The sequence below is a fragment of the Sinocyclocheilus rhinocerous genome, unplaced genomic scaffold (genome assembly GCF_001515625.1).
Source record: "Sinocyclocheilus rhinocerous isolate Xijiao unplaced genomic scaffold, SAMN03320098_v1.1 scaffold168, whole genome shotgun sequence".
Taxonomy (NCBI): Eukaryota; Metazoa; Chordata; class Actinopteri; order Cypriniformes; family Cyprinidae; genus Sinocyclocheilus; species Sinocyclocheilus rhinocerous.
The window spans coordinates 1,054,769-1,061,110 of record NW_015635532.1 but is presented as its reverse complement, the minus strand read 5'-3'; the positions used below and the strand labels follow the sequence as shown (position 1 = coordinate 1,061,110).

At 33.9% G+C, this 6,342-nt stretch overlaps 1 protein-coding gene across 2 annotated transcripts in view; it reads right to left on the bottom strand.

The window, feature by feature from the left end:
- Window positions 1-6,082, bottom strand: part of cd74a (CD74 molecule, major histocompatibility complex, class II invariant chain a) — a 20,025-nt gene extending 13,943 nt beyond the window's left edge. Inside the window, exon 1 of one of the 2 annotated variants that reach the window (XM_016561526.1) lies at window positions 6,077-6,082. The gene's annotated coding sequence lies outside the window, so the exon portion shown is untranslated. Of the gene's footprint in view, window positions 1-4,776; window positions 4,783-6,076 lie in introns of those variants that run through there. The other variant, XM_016561527.1, reaches the window with a different exon arrangement.
- Between the last annotated feature and the right edge of the window lie 260 nt (window positions 6,083-6,342).

Here is a 6,342-nt window from a genome sequence, read left to right as displayed (position 1 = left end):
GGTTAGATTAAGTTGACATGTACTTGCAAAGTTACTTGTAGTCAGTAGAATGTCTGTTGGGAGACCATCACAATAAAGAGTTAGCAGATATTAAGCAAACAGTCTACTAATACTCCAATGAGAGTTAGTTGACATGTAGGTGCAATGTTACTTATTGTCAACAGAATGTTCAAAAGGGACCATCAAAATAAAGTGTTACCAAAGTATCTTACCAGAAAATGACTTTGGTAGAAGTTAAAGTCACTGTTTAGAATATTAGGCTTGAGTAAGGCTATGTGATATTTATTGTACTTAAGTATGAAAAGTATTTTTAATATTAAACTTACTTAAGTATTGAAAGTAAAAGTACAAGGAAATGCTAAATAAAAAAAGGAGCAAGTAAATATTAAAATTTGTATAGTTTGAGCTGGAAGATTGTGTTCCGTTTTAACACTTTCTTCCATTTTGTATCTTTGGGTGAGCATAAGGGCCACTTCATCTGGTACGAAGACTCTTTCATTCCAACATAAGAAAACATTTCTCACAAATATGGAATCTGCATCTGAAGTGGCATTTTACACAGACTGTTTAATGAAGCTCAGAGGAGACACGGATGCATTTAACCTGCAGTTATTAATATGGAATAAAATCGCTGTCAAAAATAATCGTACGTAATTCAAAGCATTTGTGTGTCGTTTTAATTTACTCGTGCGTAATTTAAAAGTATATTTTTTTTTTTTGCGCAAGCGCACTTTGTGGAATCGATTCATCTTCCCTCGGATAGTAATGCCTGTGACAATGATGACGTATTTTTGACAGTCCTTTCGCACGCCGCACTTCGTGTCGCAATTCGCATGTCGTGCGTGTAATAGAGCTGTTGTGAAACAAGCGTTGTGTCTGTAAACTGTCATAGTCGTACATTTTGGAGTTGTACTCTAACAAACACACAAAATATCGTATCTGTAAACTGTCGTGGCCGTAGATTTTGGAATCCAACTCTGACAAAAAACAGAATTACATACAATACTTTTAAATTACGTACGATTATTTTTGACAGCGATTTTATTCCATATTATTACAAATGCATAAATAATGCTTAGTTTTAAACATAAAACGTTGAATATTGATATTTGAAATTACTTAAAACATGAAAAGACACTTGAAATGTGAAATTACAACCGCCAGTAGGTGGCAGCAAGTCACTGTTACCGAGCGAGTCATTGAGATTCAACCGATTCATTCAAACGGCTGATTCATTCACGAACAAAGCATTTAATGAGTGAGTCACTAAATCATTCATTCAACCGATTCGTTCAAAAATCTGATTAATTTCGTAAGGAAACACCTTCCTGCATGTTGCTCTGCCTCAGAGACACAAAACAGTGCTGTGGATTGTTTGGAACTATTTTCGCTAGAGAAATGGAGCAAAACAGGCTATATGGTGTCTAGAATGTAAGTCACTTTACATTAACTTTAATTATTAAACTTGTATAAAATCGATAACTGTTATCTTGCTGATATATGGAGAAACACAGCACTCTTTGTGTGATATAGATTAATTGTATGAAATGATATAAAAGACATACAGAGGCATTCTTGCCACCTGATCTTGAATTTTGGGGCCTCGACTTGAGTGGAAAATGAAATAAACAGCGGTTGTGCGAGCACTTATTTGCACAAGCGCAAAGGAGTTTTTTTAGGAATCTAACTTGGAAGCGCCAGACCACTGATTCGTCAAACCTGCTTGCTCAAGTGCTTGCGGTCTGTGTTCTTCCGAGTCCCGTCAGTAATATGCTTCTGGGAAATGTATCGGAGTAAAAGTACACATTTTATTTAGGAAATGTAGTGGAGTAAAAGTGAAAGTTGACAGAAATATAAAAACTCAAGCAAAGCACAGATTCTTCCAAAAAATACTGAAGTACTGTACCGAAGTATTATTACTTCGTTACCATTGTTGGGGAAAGTTACTTTTAAAAGTAAGGAATTACAATATTGCGTTACTTCCTAAAAAAGTAACTAATTATGTTACTAAGCTACTTTTTATGGAAAGTAATGCGTTACGTTACTTTTGCATTACTTTTTCTCATCTGACTTGGCCTCATTTTTCTCTCTTCAGAAACAACAACAAAAAAAGAAACACAAAAGTTATATTTATCTAAAGTCATTGTGCTTAATAGTATGGTTGATCATTGAAGGTCAGCAGCAAAGATACTGGTTAATAAATTTGAATTAAATACATAAAGGATATGTGTGTTATTTAACATGTTTGCGTCATGTCCTGAGTTTGCATTTCACTGTTTTTATTTATCTTGAGAATACTGAATCTGTTTTTGTGCGAGTGAGATGAGTAAATGCATGTTCAAAACTACAGTAACATCATGTTGACACAGTGCACACACAACGCCTCTCTCTGTTCTTTCTCCTGATTTCTCTCAACATGAGGACAGAAGAGCTGCCAGTCAGTACATGAGAAAACAAAGTAACTGCATTACTTATTTGAAAAAGTAACTCAGATATTTTCTGGTAAATTAAAAAGTAATGCATTATTTTACTAGTTACTTGAAAAAAGTAATCTGATTACGTTACTTGTAATGTGTTACCCCCAACACCGTTCGTTACATTACACCACTGATTAATGTGCATTTAAAAAGGCTTCAGAAATGCAAGATAGAAAGAAATAAGTATTAGAAATGTCAGATTGATTAATATATTTTACATATATGAATGCATATTTTCTAAACATACCTTTAGTGATTTAATTGACTATTAATGAGAGTTATTAGAAAGAATAACCTTATATGAGAGTGTCAAATCAGACTGATTTGAAATCCATCTCTAAAGGTTGCATGAAAAAGACAAATGTAATGTTAAAATTACATTTTAAAATCAAATCCACAGAAAATAATATATGTGTGTGTGTATTTAAATTAATACTTTACCAACTGATGTTATTATACTGTATATATTTTAGATATTTATTTTAGGCTATGTTTATTTTATTATATTACATTACATTATTATATTATATTATTTTATTATACAAATAACTGATGTTTTTTTCCATGAATGAGATCATATACAGGTCATATTTATATCTAAATAAATATTAGAGATTTTATTTCAGATTTGCTGTTGTCACATGACAATTAGAGGTTGAATTCTGAAGAACTCGGCCTCTGAAGAAATACATTTCATAATTTTAAAGACAACTGAAAAGCACAAACACAAAGTAGACAGAGTGTGTTGTGTTCTGTAACTCTTACTGTACAGTATATGCTCATGTTGATGATCTGCATTCAAAACCACACACCTAAAAAGAAACAAACATATTCATTTTTCATAATATGCAAATAATCTTTCCCTCATGCAACAACGACAGAAATATATGTAAAACTGGTCAGTCACATCTTCTCATTTCTTTTGCATTCACTGTTATCATCATCATCATCATCATAACTGTAGTGATGTTAAAGATATAAACAGGGTCCTTCACTTTCCCTCAGCAGATCCTCTAACAGCAGACGTGTGAATCACCAGCCTGAACTTTCCCTCATTGCTTCCTCTTCTGAATTACACGGGAAAACAGATTGTAATAATAACCTCTTTGACTTTATTTGGTGCCAGACAGAAGCACCAAACAAGCACAAAGAACAGGAGCATCTCAGAGTGAATTAAAATTAAACTTTACAAATAGGTATATGAATGTATGATATTTGCAAAGCTGTCAAACCAAATTTGGGTGTAACAAAAATCTTCCCAAAATGGTTTTAAGAATGAGAACCTTTCTAAGTTCTATAGTTCTTTACATTTTTGGTGCCTTAAAGGAATGTTGAAATTTAGACAAATTATCAGTTACAATATATGTTGGCCAGAATAATAATTTGATATCTTTCTATGTTGCTTTTTAGCCTACGTGTTTGTTATTTCATGTACTATGTTGCCCTTCATAATAGTTTTCCCTTTATACATTCAGAAATGTCTTTAAAAGGCACTGAATAAGATTTAATGGCTGGTTTTTTATTGTGACAACTTATCCCACAATAAAGACACTATATAGACATAATCAACAGCATCCCAAAGCTTTAAGGGTTGTGTTTCAATAAATGTCTGACTCAATAAATCTATATTGTTATATATTACCTGGAGTAAAAAATTTGACTACTAGCTTATAGCCTACTTAAGCACATTTTTATATATTGATTCAGTCAAATATTCAGTTGAATTCAATGTCAGTGTAACATTGGAGGCACGGGAACACAAGGCGGAGGATCCAATTGCAGTAAGATTTATTAAGAAGATAAACAAAGAACCAACACAGAACAGGAGTATACACAGGAAATATAAACTATGGAACAAAGACTGACACAGAACCAGGCAATCACGGGTATAAATACACAGGGTAACAAGTTGAGGTCGTCCGATAGTGGATTTTACCGATACTTGGACCGCACTGGCCGATACCGATTAATCAACCGATAGTTTTTCAAATGGATATGGAATGAAAACTAAAATAGTGCTAAAACAGTACTGAACCATACTTAATAAATGAATAAAAATATTATTATGAATTATATATTGATCATTAAAGTTAGTTCACTGTTCATTAACTAATGTTAACAGAAGCAACTGTAAAATGTAAAAATGTATTAGTAAATGTTGAAATTAACACACTCTAACAAGGAACAATACTTCTACAGCTTGTATCAACCTTAGTTAATACTACAAATGGACTCTTATTATAAAGTGTCACCATTTCATTTCAACAGTAATGCTTAAAGATGGCCATTTGGGTCAGACTTGTGTGTGTTTTTGTTACATTGTTTTAACAGCTTGAGTCAATACTAATATTAGCGTCCTCTCAGCCTTGAAAGCTAACTGCTGATCTTTCTCTACTAATTCAACATCAAGTCAACAAATTAATTACGTAGTAATGATATGAAATCATGCACTATATATTGTACTTTATACACACCGTTTTGTTTTCTGTTTTAAATCCGCATCTGAAGTGTCCTGGGGGGGTATTCCAGAAAGCGGATTATGTGACATACCCGGGTATGTTTAAGGGTAAGATAAACTCAGCTTTTGGTTCCTAAAACGGAGATAACTCTCAGGGTATGCAAGTAGCCATAGCAACTTACTCCCTGAACATAACCTGCTCCGGAGTAGGTTATGTTTCAGGGTTAGTTTACTTCAGCGCTGTCAGCACATGTGTGACTGTTATATATGATTACAATATATAGTTATTATCAAATATATATAATTAACATATCATACAACTATATATATATATATATATATATAGTTGTATGATATGTTAATTATAAAGCACTATTATAATTAATAAGGTAATTTTATATTATTCTAATATGTTATTATATTTATTGTCATATATAATAATTATCGATATATATTAATTATACAACACTTTTGTAACAAGCTAATGTTTATTTTATTCTAATATATTTATTATATTTTATTGTCATCACACATCGTGGATTTGCATTTTCTATAATGTATTCTATAATACAAATACATTTGTGATATTTCTTATTATATAATTAGCATCAAACAAACAATATAATTATTCTCAGTGATTAAAAGATTAAACGAAAAAAAAAAAGAAAAATGATTGCACAACCATCAATTAGGTGGCTCTGTTACGAAGTGTACAGACTGAGAGGCTTACGGATCCATTTGCAGGCATTTAATTAAACAAAGGCTTGGTCATTAACAGGCACGGGTCAAAATACAGCAGACAGATATGAGCAGGGCAAGACAAGAGAATGTTCCAAAGACGGGCGAGAGTCAGCACAGCGGCAAACAGTATCCAGACGGCTAGGCAAGAGAATAATCCAAACACTGGCTAGAGTCCAGGCGAGGGGCAAAAAAATATCCAGAACTGCAAGACAAGAGGGTAATCCAAATATGGGTGCTGATCGAGACACAGGAAGGCAAAACAATGACAGGACTAGGCTAGACTTAGAAACAGGTAATCAAGAACCAAGTAGCTATCAACAAACAGTGATATGTGCTAACAATACTCCGCGACCAGGAAGAGGAAGTGCATGGCTTATAAGGAGTGTCTGATGGGTTACACCTGTGTGTGATCAGTGCAATGGATAATGGGAAATGTAGTCCAGAGTGACATGCAACTGTCTGTGTAATGTGAAAGTCAATATAATGGGAGGGCGACCTCTGGTGGCAAGCGAACGGAAGTTCATGGACAGGATTCGTGACAGAGCCCCCCCCCACAAGGAGCGGCTTCCAGATGCTCCTAACGTAACACAATCCAGGAGGGCGGTGGAACGGAGGCGGAACAGGGAGAGGGATTGAGGGCCAGGTCCATGTGGAAGTGGAGGGACA